Below are 22396 nucleotides of genomic sequence, written 5' to 3'. Positions count from 1 at the left end.
TGAATATTTCTTTGATAAGTACAACTGCTCAAGTGTCTTTAATTGATACATATGACATATTTACATCATGAATATGCACTAACAGAGGTCAACCTCCTTGTGTTTGATCTCAGGAAGTAGAAATTTTGGGAAAACGGAATGGAAGAAGGACATCATTCCGTGGAACAATCTGTTGAGGCTGAAGTTCAAGGGGAAGCCCCAGCACTCCAGAACGTGAGTGGGTCAGCCACTCCAGCTCCTACTCCAAAGACCGCAGCTTTCTCGTCACTTGCACAGATGGCTGCGTTTTCCAGCAAATGGCGGGAAATGTGCCACCCCAAGCTCAGATGCAAGCACCTAAAGCACAACCATAGCCCTCAGCTCGGCAATATGAAAAATTGATGAAATTTGGGGCCACTGAGTTTAAAGGCACTGTGGATCCACTGGAGGTAGAACAGTGGTTAGAGTGAATGGAACGGGTTTTCAGGAAGCTACAGTGTGCACCAGAGCTAAAGTTCGAGTATTCTATTTCCTTGCTGTAAGGGGATGCGTATGAATGGTGGAAGACCATCCCCCACAGCCTGGTAGAACCTCCAGTCCTTACTTGGTCAGACTTTTTGAGGGAGTTTCGACAGAAGTGGGTCCCTAATGCATATGTGGATATGAAGTTACAAGAATTCTTGAGTTTGAAACAAGGAGACAGAACCATAGCAGAATATAAGAGAGACTTCTCTCGACTGAGCCACTACGCTGGAAGCTTAGTCTCTACCCCCAGAGATAGATGTAAGAGGTTTGAGTCCGGGCTAAGGCCGAATCTGAGAATGCAAGTTGTGGGATTCAGACTTTAGAATTTCTCTGAGTTAATCTCACAGGCCCTGGAATTGGAAAGGGTAGAATCAGAAGGGGCAGTGAAGAAGGGTACACAAGAGAAAGAAAAAACTGAAAAGACTACTGGACAAGCACCTGAGAGTGGTTCAGGGAAGAGGAAATAGTCTGGGGGATCTAGCTCAGAGATCCGCAGAGGCAGATTCTTCGGCCAAAGACCACCTGCCCGGCCAGACTCAAAGAGCACCCCGAGGAGCTCTATCAGTACGATAATGTGAAACTTGTGGTAGAACACATGGTGGGGTGTGTTTCAAGGCCACCGGTGCATGTTTTAACTGTGGAGGGAGCGGACATTTCGCTAAGAATTGTACTAGTCCACACCGGTCTGGACCTTCTGCTACATCTGAAGGATCAGCCCAAGTCTCTGCACATGGAGAGTCACAGTCAACTGCTAGAGGTAGAGGTAGAGGTAGGGGTCCTGGTAACACTCCTGGAAGTCAAAGCACGTTAACCAGCCAGTATCCAGTGGTGCACCAGTCAGAGTGTATACCATGTGTCAGAGGGAGGAGGCTGAAACATCAGATGTAGTAGCTGGTATTTTCTCCATCCTTGACCAAGATGTACATGTGTTATTTGATCCTGGCTCCACACATTCGTATGATAGTGCTAGTGTGATGTGTTCTACTGCTATCCAATGTGTACTAATGGATTATGATGTACTAGTAACTAGTCCATTAGGCCAGGAGGTCAGGGTAAATAAATTATATAAGGATTGTCCTTTGGTGATCCAAGGACACACTTTTCTGTCTGATTTAATTGAAATGCCCTTCAGAGATTATGACATTATCTTGGGCATGGATTGGTTAGCCAGGCATCATGCGATGATTGACTATAAACTGAAGACAGTCACTTTTGGTCTTCCTCAGTATGGTGATGTAGTAATACATGGGGAGAGGTAGTTATTGCCTTCAAACATCATTTCAGCTGCACTGGCCAGAAAAATGATTAGGAAAGGGTGTGAGGCATACTTGGCACATGTGATAGACACCCAGGTGGGTAGTCCAGCATTGAGGGACATCCCCACAGTATGTGACTTTCTGGATGTATTTCCTGATGAATTGCCAGGATTACCTCCAGAAAGAGAAGTGCAGTTTGAAATTGATGTTATGCCTGGTGTGGACCCAATCTCCATAACGCCATACAGAATGGCACCAGCAAAACTAAAAGAATTGAAAGTACAGTTGCAAGATTTGCTTGACAAGGGCTTCATCCGCCCTAGTGTGTCACCTTGGGGAGCGCCAGTATTGTTTGTAAAGAAGAAGGATGGCACTCTCCGATTATGCATTGACTATCGGCAATTGAATAAGGTGACAATAAAGAACAGATACCCATTGCCCCTTATTGATGACTTGTTTGATCAATTGAGGGGTGTAGCTGTGTTCTCCAAAATTGACCTGAGATTAGGTTATTATCAGCTGAAAGTACAAGAGCAGAGTATTTCTAAAACTGCCTTCAGAACCCGCTATGGCCATTATGAGTTCTTAGTTATGCCATTCGGGTTGACTAATGCTCCGGCTGCTTTTATGGATCTGATGAACACTATCTTCAGACCATACCTCGACCAGTTTGTTGTGGTATTTATCGATGATATATTGGTTTACTCGAGGAATGCAGAAGAGCATGATAGACATCTGTGGATTGTACTACAAACTTTGAGGGAGAAACAGCTATACGCCAAATTGTCAAAATGTGAATTTTAACTGAAGGAAATATCTTTCTTGGGGCATGTAGTATCAGAAGAGGGTATCAAGGTAGATCCAAGTAAAATTGAAGCTGTCCTTAATTGGAAGCCACCCAGAAATATCACAGAGATTCACAATTTTCTAGGGTTAGCTGGATACTACCGTTGATTTGTGAAGGAATTCTCCATGTTGGCATCTCCATTAACCAAGCTGCTTAGGAAAGATGTGAAATTTCAGTGGACAGATAAATGCCAACAGAGTTTTCATGAATTGAAGAGATGTTTGACTGAGGCTCCAGTCCTGACTTTACCTACACCGGGTAAAGAATATACAGTTTACAGCGATGCTTCTCACAATGGGCTAGGTTGTGTGTTGATGCAAGATTGGAATGTCATTGCCTATGCATCACACCAGCTGAAACCGCATGAGAGGAATTATCCGACACATGATTTAGAGCTTGCAGCTATTGTGTTTGCTCTTAAGATCTGGAGACATTATTTGTATGGGGAGAAGTGCTACATCTACACAGATTATAAGAGTTTGAAGTATTTGGGTACTCAGAAGGAGTTGAACTTGAGATAGAGGAGATGGTTAGAGTTGATAAAAGACTATGATTGTCTGATAGACTATCAGCCAGGGAAAGCTAATGTTGTGGCTGACGCCTTAAGTCGCAAGTCTACGGGTTACTCCTTTGTCTATGGTACATAAGTTGAGATCATTACATGCTAGTTTAGAGATTAATGATGAGGGGCAGACAGCAGTTGCATGGCATGTACAGCCAATGTTGATTGATCAGATTAGAATGGCTGCTCAGAATGATGAAAGGTATCAGAAGCTGTTGGAAGAAGTCCGGCAAGGCAAGAAACCAGAATTTTCAATCAGAGATGATGGTTTACTGCTACACTAGGGCAGAATGTGTGTTCTTAATGATATTGATTTGAGGCAGATCATTTTGAAAGAAGCACATGAGTCTCCTTTTGCCATGCACCCTAGTGGTACAAAAATGTATAGAGGGCTAAAGGAGCATTACTGGTGGATGGGTATGAAAAGAGATGTGGCAGAGTTTGTTTCAAAATGCCTAACTTGTTAGCAAGTAAAGGCAGAGTGTCAAGTACCCACTGGGTTGTTACATCCACTACCAGTACCAGAATGGAAATGGGAAATAATAACGATGGATTTTGTGATGGGACTTCCAAAGACACAGAAGAGTCATGATGCAGTATGGGTCATTATCGACAGACTGACTAAGTCTGCTCATTTTCTACCAATCCGAATGGACTATAGTTTAGACAGATTGGCCAGGTTGTACATCGATGAGATTGTGAGACTTCATGGAGTACCAGTATCCATTGTATCAGATAGAGATCCTACGTTCACTTCTAGATTCTGGGGTAGTCTTCAAAGAGCCTTAGGAACTAGATTGAACTTCAGTACTGCATTCCACCCACAGACAGATGGCCAGTCTGAGAGGGTAATTCAAATCTTGGAGGACATGCTACGGGCTTGTGCGATTGAGTTTGAGGGCAGTTGGGATACACACTTGCCTTTGATTGAGTTTGCTTACAACAACAGCTACCAATCAAGCATTGGGATGCCTCCATATGAAGCTTTGTATGGCAGAAAATGTAGAACCCCGTTGTGTTGTGATGACATGGGTGAAAGAAAGATGATTGGACCCGAAATTGTTCAACAGACTGAAGAGAAAATCAGGGTGATCAGAGATTGACTTAAGACTGCATCAGACCGTCAGAAGTCCTACATTGATTTGAAAAGAAGGGATATTGAGTATGCAGTGGGTGAGAAAGTTTTCCTCAAAGTTTCTCTTGGAAGAGAATTATGAGATTCGGCAGAAAGGGAAAACTGAGTTCTCACTTCATTGGGCCATATGAGGTTCTGGAAAGAGTGGGTCCTTTGGCATATTGTTTGGCACTACCTCCAGAGTTGGAGAAGATACATAATGTCTTCCATGTGCCTATGTTGAGGAGGTATCGATCAGACCCATCTCATGTACTACCAGTAGAGGAAATTGAAGTAAATCTAGACCTCACATATGAGGAGGAACCCATAGAGATTCTGGCTTATGAGGTGAAACAGCTATGGAATAAGCAGATACCATTGGCAAAAGTGCTGTGGAACCATCATTCGGGCCAGGAGGCTACTTGGGAACGAGAGGAGGACATGAGGAGACAATACCCATAGCTGTTCAAGGATTAAAACAAGGTAAAATTTCGAGACGAAATTTATTTAGGGAGGGGGGGGGAAATTGTAACACCCCCATTTGTATAGCCTGGTGTATTTCACTATTCCGGTGGCCGGAGTCGGTCCGGACAATTAAGGGGATTATAACCACATCTAAGACAACTAGATAACCTATAAACACAAATAATTAGTAATTGCCAATTAGTTAAGTAAAAATAAGAAAAACAAAACATAAGAAGTTAAACGAGCCGAGAGTCACAGCGATGGGTGACCTTCTTGGGAACAACTGCGAAGTCGATTTAAACTCAAATTTCGAACCGTAAAATATGACGCCGCGATCCTTAGGACCATTACGAACACAGTGAAAAAGAGAAAATCACGAAAAAGAACTGTTAAGCTAGTCAAATAATTAGGTCAGAGAGCCAGAAGAAATATTGAATTAATTGCAAACCGGGTTAAACCGGCGAGAGGTAATTTAGTCAATTGACCCCGAGAATTGACTCCTGACCTAACTGTCAAATAAAATCAGAGAAAAGAAAACTTTGGAATCGAGAATTAAATTAAAGAACTAATAAAAAAATAAAAAAAAGAAGAGAAAATGAAAAAGGTGTAGGGATATGACATCATGCATGACATCATGCATGATGCCATAAATCCCATAATTAATAATTTGATTAAATGGATTTTTGGGTCTTCCTAAGAAATAAAAAGATAAAAGAAAAGAAAAGAAAAAAAAAATAAACAAAGGTCATCTTCTTCCTTAGTGTTGCCGCCTCTCTCTCTCCCAAGTTCTCTCTCAAATTTTTCCTCCGTGAAAGCTTATTTTTAAGCTTTCTAAACATTAATGCCACCATAAATCCTTTAATTTTCTTGAATAAAAATTATAAGAAAATCTTGGAAGGAAGATTAGAAGGAGAAGAATTGAAGAAAATTGAGAGGAAGTGAAGATCAAAGACTTCACCTAAGGCTAGTAATGCAAACTTCAAACTTTTAGTTTAATTAGTGTGTGTATAGCATCAAGAACATAGAAATAAACTTAAAATGAAAAGAAAAATTTATTGAGGGACTAAACTGAATTTCGGCCAGCTTGGATTACTATGCATATGTTTGAGTTTTGATTGAAATTAAATGATAGGCAAGTTTGTATGGATGTGCTAATGAGATTGGTATGCTTAAATGTGGTTAAATGCAACAAGTTAGTAAGTTAGGGTATTGGGACACTTAGGGTTAGAGACAAAAATGTAAAAAACTTGTAAATGGTGTCTTTGACCTAATGTGAAGTGAGAAATGGTCATTTGTAACCTAATTAAGTGTATTAGAAGTGTTTGAATCAAAGCCAAATTCGGATTGAGTATGGTCATGCTGCTGACAGCATGACCAAATTACCTTTGAGGGATCAAAAGTGAAATTTTACAAGTCTAATTGGTATGAGACCAATTGGAAATGAAAATAGACACTAAATGACACAATTTTCATTTAGGAAGTATTCCCAAAAAGTGACGAAAACCTAGTGAAGAAATTGACCAAAGTTAGAAAATTGCAGACTGCCCTGTACAAACTGACTAAATGAACAGTGTTTGTTCATTTGGTCATAACTTGAGCTAGGCAGGTCTAAATGACCTGAAATTATACCAGTGGTTAGATGAGATATAGACCTAAAACTTTTATGAAGAACATAAACTCAAATTATGCCATTAACCAAGTCATTTGGCCACCCCAAGTTGGTGACCCAAAATTGCCAAAGACTAAAAATTGCCTGCAGGTTGAGTCCAATCCGGCAGCCATGGTTCAAATGGCTATAACTTGAGCTACAAAACTCCAATTGGAGTGATTCAAAAAGGAGAATAAACTTAAGACAATAGGGAACATTTTATATGAAGAAAGTTTTGCCAAATTCCAACAGTAAAATGACCAATGGAACAGTGAGTGCAACCTAAGGCACCAAAACTGAAAATTTGCATTTTTGCCTAAAGGACTTAAGTTTTGAGAAAATGACCAAAACCAACAAGTTTGGTGACCAAAATGTGGTATGTAGGTGAAGTTGGAGTTCCCATACCTATTAAGCCTTAGAAAGTCAACAAATTGACTTGAATAGTGTAGTGAATAGTAACTCCGAAATACAAATTTTAAAGAACGTCAAGTTTAGCAGATATAAGCTAGATAAAAGTGAATTTGAATTTATTCTTAGATTTATGCTAAGCTATGATACTGAAACACTGTAAAACTGTGTGTTTCAGCTGAAAAAAACTTGGAAGGTCTGAGAGACTGAGTCAAGGCTTAGAGGCGGCTCACGTCAGGTCTGTGCACAATAATTCTTGTTTAAATATTTTATTCTCGAAAATTTGACATATGTGATTAAGTATGTATTGTGTTGCCATTTTATGATCGCAAATATGACTTTAGAAATTAATCAGATTTCTCACAAATTATTTGATTAAATTATTTTGAATTGATTTTGTGTTCACACTTAGCATAACAGTTCCTTATTATTCCTCCTCCATTTATGGGGTGAGATCGATTATTTTTCCTCCCTCTCTGGTTTACCAGTTGAGGTTGTAGATCGGATGAGTACTCATTAGCTAGCTAGCCACCTCCCTAATTGATTTCGATTAGTGGGGTTGTAGATTGCTTTGTCGTGGTGTACAACACGGCATTGATCGGAAATTTTATGTCATGGCTTAAGTTGTGTATGAATTGACAACACTATGTTTATTAATTATTTGACTCAAAAATTTTGCTATAATGAGCTTTGATAAATTGTGAAATTTAATTGTGCAACATTTAAATTGTGTTTTGTCAATGAATGATTTATGTATTGTATTTCAAATTTTTATTGTGCACCACTGAGTATTTTTATACTCAGCGATAGCTTATTTTGCTGTCGCAGATAAGAGCAAGGAGAAGGCAGCAGAGTGAGCTGCTACTGATATTGAGAACTACGCTGATATTTTTGTACTGGTATTGTTTTATACCCTTGTAGTTATTTTGATGTAAATATTTTAATGTTTTATGTATCAATGTAAAGTTGAGCAGTTGTATAATAAATTGTAATAATATTATTTTTGGAATTTCTTTTTGTAAATTAAGATTTGTACTTGTGAATTTTATACTTTATGCATTGCGAATGAAGTAATGAAATATTTTGAGATGATAAACTTTGATTGGATTGTGAAATTATTTTGAAGTGGATTGAATTGAGTTGACTTGAGATTATTTGGAGGTTGGGAATTGTGGAAAATTTATTGGAAGTGTTTTTCACAGGTTTTTGAAGAACTGTTTTCTCAAAATACAGAAGGAACGCTATCAAAATTTTTATTAAATTTACGGAAAAATTAAAATGGATAAAAATTTTTACTAGTATTTAAACTTTGAATAAATGATTTTAATTCATACCAAAATGCTCACCACTTCCAAAATGTAAGAAAATAGTTTTAAAATCCCTTGTAGTGTACTTAATGAATTATCGGTAGGTGAAGTTCGGTAGTTTATTAGGTATTCTACGGGAACATGTCATGCCTTACAGAGGGGTAAGGTGTGACAGTAAAAATATAGTATGGCATAAAGCCATTTACAGAATAGCTGTCAGAATTCTATTGGCATGCCAACCTATCCAAACTAGTCAACTAGGCAAACTAGGGCACATTACAAATTAATTATTTAATTCTTTATTTTTAGAGTTTATTAGTTATTATGTAATTCACAAGTCAATGCAAATGTTGACCCTTTTATATATCATGGATAAGTTGATTCTAATATCAACATGTCATAATTTGTATTTCAATATGCTGCCAATATAGTGCAATTTATCCTTTTCACATGTTGACATTTATTGCCAAATTACCTCAAGCTTCATTGTATGTAAAGGTCAAATTTTCAGTTTTAGTGTGCTAGATTGGTCTAGCTTAATGTCCTACTTCTCTTGGTTTTTAGCTTCTGGTCAAAAAGAAAAATTGTAGCTCTATGTCTTATTGAACTTTTGGCACAAATTTTAAGTCATTCTGAGTTATATAGACCAAGATATGGTCAATTTACTAAAGCTGGATAGATTGCATTTTTAGTGTAAATTTTGGTCAATTTTAGGTCAAATTCAGTTCTGGCAGTTTTGATACCCTAACTTGGGCAAGCAATTTGACTTAGTTCTGGCCATTTCTGGGCTTTTGTATCTTCATAAGAATTGTAGTTCTATGTCTAACTTTTCATGGTAAAAATTTCAGGTCATTTGGACCTATTTTGAGTGAGTTATGGTCATCTTAGTGACTACTGTTCATATGTTCGAAAATCTGGGCTTGCACATTAACAATTCCAGATTAAGTCATTTTTAAGGTCAGTTTCTAAACAGAATTTTGGCAACATTTCTACATGAAAGTTGGCCTATTTTATGTCTAGTTTTGCCTCCAATTGGCCTCATACCAATTGGGGTCACCAATTGTCACTTATGGTTCAATTTACCTACTGCCTTCACAACACACAATCTGCACATACATGAACACTTCCAAATGACACTTCTCCTCCTCCCAAAACTATAAATATATATTCATAACACTTCTATACCATTCATCATATCTCAATCATGTCCATTTGGGCAGAATATATAAGTGCTTCATGTACATTATACAACCCTATTTTGCAAAGTTAATTTCAACATAATATATACATGAAAACACTTGATTATTACATATACCTCACAACCATTACTTCACATACACTGCCCACAATTTATCTTCACCATAATTCATCAAGAAAATTCATGAAACCAAACACTAATTCATAAATTTAAAGGCTGTCAAAAATGGCAGTTTGCTAAGGTATACAAATTGCTTTCCAAACCCTTAAATTCAAGTACTCAATGTACATATACATGGGAACTAAATTACTACAACTTTAAAATGACTAAATCAACATTATTTTCCATCCATTAGAGGTAAGAAAAACTCAAGCAACATAGATTCTCATGGCTGCCGAAATTAAACAATTCCATAAGTCAATAAATTCTTCCATTCTCTTCACCATTCAACTCACCTCAACCTAAACATGAAGTTTACTAAAGCAAGAGAGGGGATTTGGACACTTACCTATTTTCGTAGCTTACTCAAACCTCACTAAACTTCCTTCTTTTTGCTCCAAATATGCTGCCCAAGGTGTGTAGACAAGGTTTAGTGAAGAGAAGTGTGAGAATCATGGCTTGGTGATGGGTTGATGAAGCTCACAAGGTGTGCGGCCATGGAGGTTTGGTTTGAGAGCTCCATTTCGGCAAGAAGAAGATTGTAGAAGAAGAAGATGAAGTGAGTGGGATCTGCTGTCCCAAAGTTCCATATGTGTCCCAAATTAGGAGTTAGTGGAGCACTTAGGTTAGTTTTATTGTTTAATTATTCAAAGTTTCACAATTTGGATTTTATGCCCCATTTCTTTTACTATTCATATAATGTACTACAATTTAATTTTTCATGACATTTTCAGAGTGTAATATCATTTATTTTTAATGGACATTGAGGTCAAAAGGCAACTCTAGGTGTCAAATGACCAAAATGCCCCTCTTCCGGTTGTATTCTTGATTTTTCAGTAACACCGATTTTTGTCTATTTCTTGATTTTTCGTTTTCCTTTATACTAATTTATTAATTTTCTTTGACATTTTTAATGTCAATTACACCTTAATAAACCTTTAATTATGTCTTGAAATTTAATTCTGAGGGTTCCCCGCGGTCCTGTAGTCTGCAATTGCCATTGCCGTAACTTCCCGATGCGGTCACCCATTGCTATGGTGCCGGCTTGTTTAACCTAGTTTTATTTTCTCTCTTTATTTTTCTTTAATTTTTCTTATATTTTCTTTTTATTTATTTTATCATTATATGTCTGTTCACTATCACCGAAGTGTAGTTCCAGACATCCTGACTTGCCCGGACTGACATTAGGTCATCGAAGCAACAGAATGTACGGATTACGTACAGTGGGGATGTTATAGCCTTCATCAAAATTGCCCTAGGGAGTTCATGGTAGAGACTGCCCCCCAAGTTCCCTAGAGCTCTTGGATGTCAAATCAGATTCCTCTGGCCTAGAAATTTGGTCAAGTAGTGTAGAAATTGGGATGTTGTATTTCTCAGAAGTAAATTGTGCATCCAATTGAGATTTCTTCACCCACGAATTTATACCTTTTATCAAAGCATTTATGATGATTGATGCTAGTTTTTTCATATCACAATAAGGCATTTCATAACGCCTCATCAAGAACATGAATGACAGTGAAGCATCAGAATTGTCTCACTGAGCGTGCCAAAAATTATTTGTGTAGAACGTTAATGTGAGAATCTGTGAAATCTGTGTCACTGAGTGTGCCAAAAATTATTTGTTTGAGAAACAACTTGGCTGGCTAATAGCTTAAAAAATGCAAGCCTGCCAAATACTGAGTGCATTAGCTGTGTGCTTTCTAACTTCTATCAAATGATTGTGAAATCTAGACTAGACTAAATGCAACTTCATTAAAATCTCACTTCAGATTGAACAATTAAAGTAACGAAAATTGTATCGATTGCTTGAAATTTGAATACATGACTTATAAATTAAATGCAAAACTTGAAAAATAAAAAAATAGATAAAAGTAAAGATAGATAAACTGATGAAGTCTGTGTTGTTGTTAAATTGGTTGGGGGCCTTTCCCGTTGCACGATAAAAAGTATTTATTGCTGCACCAGATGTTTTTGGAAGCATCTGGAATCATCACATCTTCACATTCTGCATGTTCAGTAGTTTTAGACAGTTACCATCCATCACCTATAGTTACCTTTAACTTCTCCTGCGATTGATAACTTCCAGATGATTCTTCAACTTCCCATTACGTAATAACCTCCTGTAACTTCCAATTAAATATTAACTTTCAATAAATAACCACAAAAAATACCTAGTAAAAATTAATTAGGCCTCATAATTAAATTAATGCAATAAAATTAATTAAATTAATTTTATAAAAAAATAATTTAATTAATTATGAGCCTAAACGCAAAAAATTATATTTTTGGTATAAATAAGATCAAACACCATGTCTCATCCTCCTTCAAGTCTAGAGAGAAATGGTATTGTCAAGAGTCCCACAAGATTACAACAAGTTCAAAGGCCTTATAAGGGTGGATGACCAATTAACTAATTGATTTAAGTCTAAGTAAACTTATTATTTTATACAAAGCATCTTACATAAAATTTTCATTTTATTTTATAATTTATCCATTTTAAAAGAAGGCAACTATAAATATGAAATTATTTGTCTTCCTTAAACGTTAAAACCAATGCAAAAAGATATTCTGGTATATAAAAAAAAAATAGAAATACTCGTTTGTTTGCATCTAAAATTTTCTAAGCACCAAAAGGGAAAATAAATAAATAAAATATAATAATAATCCCTCGCTTACTCTGTTCCTAATCAAACCGCTGTCACCAACCCAAATGCTAAACCAGAAAATTTCTACCTTATAATTTGTGGTTGGTCATACTGAGATGACCTTTTGGGTAATTAATTAAATACTATATCGCGCTTTCAAGTTTCGAAGCACTTGATTTTTCTTTATTTTTTTTTTTAACTTCATTTGTTTAAGGAAAAAAAAAATGTCAACAGCTCATTGGATATGCAATCCCTTTCAATTGCGAATCGCCCAAAAACAGTAACCCTCTTTTTTATTTTTAGGTTAATTTAATTAAATTGTTTATAAAAAAATTTTAAAAATGTTTCACACAATTATATATGAATTTTAATTGAAAATTAATTAAAAATAAATAAATTAAATTAAATTATTATAAAATTATACATTTTAACGTCTTAAGTACTTAAGATACTGAAAATTTCTTCACAGTAGGATGACGTATCCCATGTAAAGACTGGCTAATTTAACATTATAATCAATTAAAATATACTAAAAATTAGATTATTTGTAGAAAATATTTAAAAAAATATAATTGAAAAATGGTATTTTTTTTATTATTTTACTATAACATTTAGATTCTATTTATTTTATAAAAAATAATTTATACATAAAAAATATTTTTCATAAAAGAAATGATGAAATGTGCTTATGTTTTAATATAAATATATAATTAATAAAGTCAAATTATTTAGATATCAAGTTATATATTTTTTTCATTTATAATCTTAGAATATAATATTTAAATAATTTCAGTATTATTTGTTATATATTTATATTAAAAATAAATATTATTTATTTAAGATAAATTATTTTTCATTATTAACTCATTAAAATTAACACATAAAGGTTGAATTTTTCGAAAATATCTTTTATAATCTCTCAATTTTGATTAATTTAACATTTAATTACTCCATTTAAATTTTAGTTAAATTTATATTAATTAAATAGAAAAAAAGACTCAAATACTCTTAATGAGATGCTTTCTTTCTCCTTCTTGTTCTCCTTATGTCGTCCTCATATCTTCTCTCTCTATCTCCTTCTCCCTTCCACACCCTCTCCACTCTCCCAATCCACCATCCTCTTCCCAATCCCATTCCCATACTGCAAGATTCCTAATTCCATGTTAAGCCAGAGGAAGACCTTGCTTATGGGATGCCTAGGGCTATGGTGGAACGGCCATTGTCACAAGTAAGAATGAGGAAGTCGTGACGATGATCGTTGGGGAGAAGAATATAGATCGCCTTCCGCTTCTTTCAAATAATGACCTCTACTGGGACATATTCAGAGCAGTAACGGAAAATGTAAAAATTTCACTATAAAGTTGGCAAAATCAATTCTTGGCCATAACTACAAAGTTTCAGGGCATTTATTAAGCTTTCCGACGGTTCAAGAATCACACTATTTTAAGTTATGTAATATAAGTTATGAACTTTTAAAGTTAGCTTCCCTGCTTCTGAAAACCATCAGGTCAGTTTTTCATATTTAAGCAATAAAAAGTTTTGCCTTCAAACATCACGTTAAAAAGGGAATTAGGTCTAGCATGAAACTATAAAGTTTTAGGGCATTTATCAAGGTTTTTATAGACCTAAAGATCACAAAAATCCAACTCAAGTTATGAATTTTTAAATATAATTGATCCTGTAGCCTACTGGCATAACTAAGGTTCCATCAACCCTAGTAGCTATCCTTTTCACTATATTATAATTTCCCCTTATCCCTAATGATATCCCTACTCAAATTTAATCAAAAATAAAGATTATAACACTAACGTTAGTTGTAAACCAGTTGCTGCCCTTCTCCCTTCAATTTCCACCAAAACTCTTCAAGAATTTGATGTCTTCAAGCTTAAATCACCAAGCTTTCTTGCTCCCTTTTCTTAGGCCTTCAAAAATGGAATGACCTAGGGTTTTTGTTGGATGTTTCTTCTTCAAATCTTGAGAGAATTTGCTATTAAAAGAAGAAAAGAAAAGAGGAGGAAAATGAGGATAGATGGCTGGCTAACAAGGGATAAAGGAAGAGAATGTCTCTTAGTTTTTACCCATTGGTCTTTAGTGAAGTTTCAACTTCCTATTGGTTGATCACTTTATCATTTTTAATTTTTTCTCTCAACTTTATAATTAATTCAAGTTAGTTTTCTAATTTTTTATTTGCCCCTTAACTTATTAATTTTTTTATTTTAGTCCTCTAACTCTTGGTGGCCAACTTCCTAGGTATGAATGGAAACAATTTCACACACAATTAATTTTATAATTCCTATGAATTCTTTTAGAACAAATTGCGAATGTTACAGAAGGCCTTTTTTTAATGATAGGTTGCCCCAATGACAATTGCAAAAATTAAAAGGTAAGTATCCCTTAAACTTTTTTTAAATAATAATTTTGTATGTAATATGTAACAATAATAGAAATTTATTTAGTAAATACTAAAATCAATTTTGTTTGTATTTTAACCCATGTTTGGCATGTAAATTAGATTTAATTAAATATTTGGTCAATTGTAAAATAAATTAGTATATCTAAAATAATTTTTTAGGTTGTAATTGTTTGGGACCTTTATGTATTTATTAGAATAAATGAAACATGCACACAATTTATTTAGTTTAATTATCTTTAGGGTAACTTGGTAAATAAATAAAATAGGCTAATTAGAAACTTATGCTTGTTTGTAAATTGAATTTGTGTGAAAATCAAATTGTCAATAACATGTTAATTTTAATTTTTTGGTTCACTTAATTGAATTTAGCTACCCCATATGTAAGGATTACTTGTGCATGAAAATTGTTTGTAAATAACAACCCTATTTGAATTACTTGTGTGTATATGTTTATAAATTGCATTTTTAGGTAAGAAGTTTGACAAATGAATAATGACCAAGACTTTTAGAAATATTAGTAGAGAACTAGCACTCAAATTAATGGGGTTAGACTAGGTGTAAGGGGTGCCTACCACTTTTTTCTTATGTACCCACTATCGCAAACTTAGACATTAGATTATAATGACAATGGTTGAGGAACCTCTGTAAAGAGTAAGTTTCCATCTACGACCCTATCAAAAAATTAAGTGCATCAATCAAGTCTCTTTGGTTGTCCCTTCAGAAATTGATGCCTCAATTAGATGTCGCTTGGAAGAAACAAAGAATATGTCTAGCAACTTCTGTCTATTTATGCCTTTATAGCATAAATTCTTAGTATTATGGTAGTGTTGTGGGATGATGATACTTATCAATGGACTCAATTCTATTAAGATCATATAAAATGCATGTCTAGAAAATGTTTTCTAAGCAGGTGGTACTTAAGTGGGACTGATGTGACTCTACCATCTTTCCTGGGGTATACTTGGTGCACTTTATACGATCCTGGTAGATGATATTTCACCTCACGCCACATGACCCCCATATGGCCTTAGGTGTTCTATGCTTAATGTTATTCCATCGACTTCTTGGAAGGCACGGTGGATTTGGACTTAGAGAATTCATCATTATAATTGCTACTTGAAGGACTAGAGCAATAGGAATTATTATATAATGAACATGGCCCTCAGGACCACTGATTCCTCTAATACTGTAATAACCCCTGAGCATGGAGTCACCTGAGAAACTTGAGTCCGCTGGGAAGCTATTGGTACCATTAAAACTGGAGTTATAAGTACTACCATCTAAGGGACTAGTGCTGCTATTTGAGGAACCTACACTGTAGATATGTTAATTACTCTGTGACTATTGTTCCCTAAGCCAAAGGTCACATGGAGTGTTTGCACTTGTTGAGGCACTTGTGCGATTTGAGAACCTGTAATTGCCTCTGTATCATAAATATTCGAGTGAGTCACAGGGTTAATGTTACCAAGAATCAAGATAGAAACACTGGTTCTATGTTGGAGTGGCTAATTAATACTAATTCTCTGGGTTAGCTAACCACTTATTCATCTCTCTTATGGAGTGGCTGGTACCTTTCTTCATTCTGAATCCAACCTCCATCAAAATTGCCCTAGGGAGTTCATGGCAGAGACTGCCCCCCAAGTATCTTGGAGCTCTTGGATGTCAAATCAGATTCCTCTAGCCTAGAAATTTAGTCATCAAGAAAGAGTACAGAAATTGGGATTTTATATTTCTCAGAAGTAAATTGTGCATCCAATTGAGATTTCTCCACCCACGAATTTATACCTTTTATTAAAGCATTTATGATGGTTGATGCCAGTTTTTCCATATCACAATAAGACATTTCATAACTCCTCATCAAGAACACGAATGACGGTGATGCATGAGAATCATCTCACTGGGTGTGCCAAAATTATTTGCAATTTTTGGGTAAGAATAGTGAAATGTAGAATGTTAATGTAAGAATCTGTGAAATCTGTGTCACTGAGTGTGCCAACAATTATTTGTTTGAGAAACAACTTAGCTGGATAATAGCTTAAGAAATGCGAGCGTGCCAAATACTGAGTGTATTAGCTGTGCGCTTTCTGACTTCTATCAAATGATTGCGGAAACTTGACTAGACTAAATGTAACTTCATTAAAATCTCACTTCAAATTGAACAATTAAAGGAACAAAAATTATATTGATTGCTAGAAATTTGAGTACAAGACTTATAAATTAAATGCAAAGCTTGAAAAATAAAAAAATAAATAAAAGTAAAGATAGATAGACTGATGAAGTCTGTTGTTGTCATTGTTAAATTGGTTAGGCGCTTTCCCGTTGCACTATATAAAGTATTTATTGCTGCACCAGATGTCTTTGGAAGCATCTGGAACTAGCACATCTTCACATTTTGCATTTTTAGTAGTTTTGGACAGTTACCATCCATCACCTATAGTTACCTTTAACTTCTCCTGCGATTGATAACTTCCCTACAAATGATTCTTGAACTTCCCATTACATAATAACCTCCTGTAACTTCTAATTAAATATTAACTTCCAATAAATAACCACAAAAAATACCTAGTAAATAATTAATTAGGCCTCATAATTAAATTAATGCAATAAAATTAATTAAATTAATTTTGTAAAAGAATAATTTAATTGATTATGGGCCTAAACACAAAAAATTACATTTTTGGTATAAATAAGATCAAACACCATGTCTCATCCTCCTTCAAGTCTAGAGAGAAATAGTATTGTCAAGAGTCCCACAAGATTACAACAAGTTCAAAGGGCTTATAAGGGTGGATGACCAATTAACTAATTGATTTAAGTCTAAGTAAACTCATTTCACACGTTATAAACTTTTACCTCAAGCCCACTCATTCACCTCTATCGTTCTAACTTAGTTCAGTAATTAGTATGAAAATGTATGGCTACATGCATGCGATCTCTCAATTCTTGAGTTTTAACTTCAAGATAAATTTTAGAAAAAAATTTGGGCATTTGGGGAATATTTGGGCAATAAACCCACCAGTTCTACCTACCGTGAATACAGTATTTGTTCCTTCCAATCAATCTTGTCAAAGATAATGACTATAGTCACAATTGCTTTCCCACCTTGAAACTTTTGTTCAATCAATTTGAGAAATTATCCAATAATTTAGGTTTTGGACTATAAAATCATGCTATCCATCGGTGTTACAGTAATTTTTTTTTTTTTCGTAACAAGCAAAATTGTGTTAAGAGGCTATAAGGATAAGAAAATATAACCTGAATCCAGAGAAAACAACTAAAGAGAAAAGGAAATCCATACTGTTAAGTTATCAACTCCATTCAAACCTCCAAATAAAACCCATCCACAAATTAAAGCACGCCATCGATGACTACCACCACCAAAGCTTGCCGCCAGAACAATGATGGAAGCCAACGAACATGGCCAGAATCACAAGGAGATGCCTATGGATCAGCTTTGCACGCTAAGTGATAATTCATATTATGCCTTTCTCAAGAAAATACAAATCCTCTTTGCTCAAATTATAATTCAACAATTATTTAAACATAAAATATTAAACAGTAGAGCAAATCCCACCACAAGTAACGCTAGCCCTTTTCGTTCTTTCATTTTTTTCCAAACAAATCCAACTAAAAGCATTTATTTATTTTTCATTTGCTTCCCTTATACTTCCCACCAACCATATAATTAAACTGCAAATAATAATAAAATTTAATATTAATATAATAATAAAAATGTGAAATTTTAAACTTAAAATTTAATTAAAATCAATTGCAAAAAAAATTACAGGTAAAAAAGGAAAAAAAAAAGAAAAAAAAGAAGAAGAAAAACTCGCTTTTCCGTTATGTGAATAGTTAAGCCCACACTCCCACCTAAAGTCGTCTAAAGAAAAGTTGGCTAGTCCTTTTCATGTCGTCCTGAATATAGTTTTCGAACTACTAATATCAGTAAGGCATAATGACTTAAGAAAAAAAATTAAAACTTTTCGTATTTTTCAATTCTAATTTTGATAATTTTGTAATATAGATTATAAAAAAAATTATTACAATTTTATTTTATTTTTCTACGCCAAATGTTTTAACTTCATTTTTTTTTTTATTTACAACCATCTATGAAAATTTAACAATATATATATATATATATATATATATATATATAATGATAAAGAATCATGATATATCATTAGTGGCTGTAGATCATTTAAAAAATTAAATTGAAGAATTAATTGGGAAAAGTGTATAGAATTGTAATAAAATTTTGACAAGTTGAATAATATTATTGAAATTTAATTTTTTTAAATAAAGTAAAAAAAAAATAAAAAATTTTATTTTGTTAATAAGATTATTTAAATTTTGACATTAAATATTTTTATTTAATTTTGGCGTGAACATTTATTATTATCAAATTTTTTTATATAAATATTTTATAATTTAAAAATATAAATTTAAATTATAATACTAACACCAACAAGTATTTGATTACATTAATAAAACTTACTAAAATCTCAAAAGGAGAATTAAAATTTCATCATTTGATAAAGTAATTATACAATGAAACTGTGATTTCATACAAATAATTTATATAAAAAAAATAAATAAATTAGATATAAATAAATATTTAAAATAATTAAATAATTATTATTTAATAATTTATTTATATACAATTATCGATATTTTATTAACTTATTATTTTATACAAAGCATCTTACATAAAATTTTCATTTTATTTTATAATTTATCCATTTTAAAAGAAGGCAACTATGAATCTGAAATGATTAGTCTTCCTTAAACGGTAAAACCAATGTAAAAAGATATTCTGGTGTATAAAAAAAAATAGAAATACACGTTTGTTTGCGTCTAAAATTTTCTAAGCACCAAAAGGGCAAATAAATAAATATAATATAATAATAATTTCCCGCTTTCTCTGTTCCTAGTCAAACCGCTGCAAATGCTAAAGCAGAAAATTTCTACCTTATAATTTGTGGTTGGTCATACTGAGATGACCTTTTGGGTAATTAATTAAATACTATATCGCTCTTTCAAGTTTCAAAGCCAGTGGAAAGCACTTGATTTTTCTTTTTTTTTTTTTTTTAACTTCATTTGTTTAAGGGAAAAAAAAAATGTCATCAGCTCATTGGATATGCAATCCCTTTCAATTGTGAATCGCCCAAAAACAGTAACCCTCTTTTTTATTTTTAGGTTAATTTAATTAAATTGTTTATAAAAAAATTTTAAATAATGTTTCACACAATTATATATGAATTTTAATTAAAAATTAACTAAAAATAAATTAATTAAATTAAATTAAATTATTATAAAATTCTACATTTTAACGTCTTTAAGTGCTTAAGATACTGAAAATTTCTTATCAGTAGTATGGCGCATCCCATGTAAAGACTGGCTAATTTAACTTTATAATCCATTAAAATATACTAAAAATTAGATTATTTGTAGAAAATATTTAAAAAAATATAATTGAAAAATGCTATTTTTGTTATTTTATTATAATATTTAGATTCTATTTATTTTATAAAAAATAATTTATACATAAAAAATATATTTCATAAAAGAAATGATGAAATGTGCTATGTTTTAATATAAATATATAATTAATAAAGTCAAATTATTTAGATATCAAGTTATATATTTTTTTCATTTATAATCTTAGAATATAATATTTAAATAATTTCACTATTATTTATTATATATTTATATTAAAAATAAATATTATTTATTTAAGATAAATTATTTTTCATTATTAACTCATATTAAAATTAACACATAAAGGTTGAATTTTTAGAAAATATCTTTTATAATCTCTCAATTTTGATTAATTTAACATTTAATTACTCCATTTAAATTTTGGTTAATTTTATATTAATTAAATAGAAAAAAGACTCAAATACCCTTAATGAGATGCTTTCTTTCTCCTTCTGTCCTCCTCATAACTTCTCTCTCTATCTCCTTCTCCCTTCCACACCCTCTCCACTATCCCAATCCACCATCCTCTTCCCAATCCCATTCCCATTCTACAAGATTCCTAATTCCATGTTAAGACAGAGGAACACCTTGCTTATGGGATGCCTAAGGGCTATGGTGGAACTGCCATTGTCACAAGTAAGAATGAGGAAGTCGTGACGATGATCGTTGGGGAGAAGAATATAGATTGCCTTCCGCTTCTTTCAAACAATGACCTCTGCTGGGACAAACAATAGTCTCAGGACCACTAATTCCTCTAATACTGTGATTACCCCTAAGCATGGAGTCACCTGAGAAACTTGAGTCCTCTAGGAAGCTATTGGTACCATTAGAACTGGAGTTATAGGTACTACCATCTAAGGGACTAGTGCTGCTATTTGAGGAACCTACATTGTAGATATGTTAATTACTCTATGACTATTGTTCCCTAAGCCAAAGGTCACATGGAGTGTTTGCAATTGTTGAGGCACTTGTGATTTGAGAACCTGTAGTTGCCTCTGTATCATAAATATTCGAGTCAGTCACAGGGTTAATGTTACCGAGAATCAAGATAGAAACACTGTTTCTATGTTGAAGTGGCTAATTAATACTGATTCTCTGGGTTAGCTAACCACTTATTCATCTCTCTTATGGAGTGGCTAGTACCTTTCTTCATTCTGAATCCAGCCTCCATCAAAATTGCCCTAGGGAGTTCATGGTAGAGACTGCCCCCCAAGTTTCCTGGAGCTCTTGGATGTCAAATCAGATTCCTCTAGCCTAGAAATTTAGTCATCAAGAAAGAGTACAGAAATTGGGATGTTGTATTTCTCATAAGTAAATTGTGCATCCAATTGAGATTTCTCCACCCACGAATTTATACCTTTTATCAAAGCATTTATGATGGTTGATGCCAATTTTTCCATATCACAATAAGACATTTCATAACACCTCATCAAGAACATGAATGACAGTGAAGCATGAGAATCATCTCCTGGGTGTGCCAAAATTATTTGCAATTTTTGGGTAAGAATAGTGAAATGTAGAATGTTAATGTAAGAATCTATGAAATTTGTGTCACTGAGCATGCCAAAAATTATTTGTTTGAGGAACAACTTAGCTGGCTAATAGTTTAAGAAATGCGAGCGTGCCAAATACTGAGTGTATTAGCTTTGCACTTTCTGACTTCTATCAAATGATTGCGGAAACTTGACTAGACTAAATGTAACTTCATTAAAATCTCACTTCAAATTGAACAATTAAAGTAACAAAAATTATATTGATTGCTGGAAATTTGAGTACAAGACTCATAAATTAAATGCAAAGCTTGGAAAATAAAAAAAATATAAAAGTAAAGATAGATAGATTAATGAAGTCTGTTGTTGTCATTGTTAAATTGGTTGGGGGCCTTTCCCGTTGCATGATAGAAAGTATTTATTGTTGCACCAGATGTCTTTAGAAGCATCTGGAACCAGCACATCTTCACATTTTGCATTTTCAGTAGTTTTAGACAGTTACCATCCATCACCTATAGTTACCTTTAACTTCTCCTACGATTGATAACTTCCCTACAGATGATTCTTCAACTTCCCATTACATAATAACCTCCTCTAACTTCTAATTAAATATTAACTTCTAATAAATAACCACAAAAAATACCTAGTAAATAATTAATTACGCCTCATAATTAAATTAATGCAATAAAATTAATTAAATTAATTTTGTAAAAAAATAATTTAATTAATTATGAGCCTAAACACAAAAAATTACATAATTACTCCATTTAATTTTCAGTTAATTTTATATTAATTAAATAGAGAAAAAGACTCAAATACCTTTAATGAGATGCTTTCTTTCTCCTTCTTGTTCTTCTTCTGTCCTCCTCATATCTACTCTCTCTATTAGGGATGAAAACAGG

This window comes from Hevea brasiliensis, chromosome 10 (assembly GCF_030052815.1).
Source record: "Hevea brasiliensis isolate MT/VB/25A 57/8 chromosome 10, ASM3005281v1, whole genome shotgun sequence".
In the NCBI taxonomy this organism is placed as follows: Eukaryota; Viridiplantae; Streptophyta; class Magnoliopsida; order Malpighiales; family Euphorbiaceae; genus Hevea; species Hevea brasiliensis.
The sequence above is the reverse complement of the archived record's forward strand: the minus strand, read 5'-3'. Positions refer to the sequence as shown.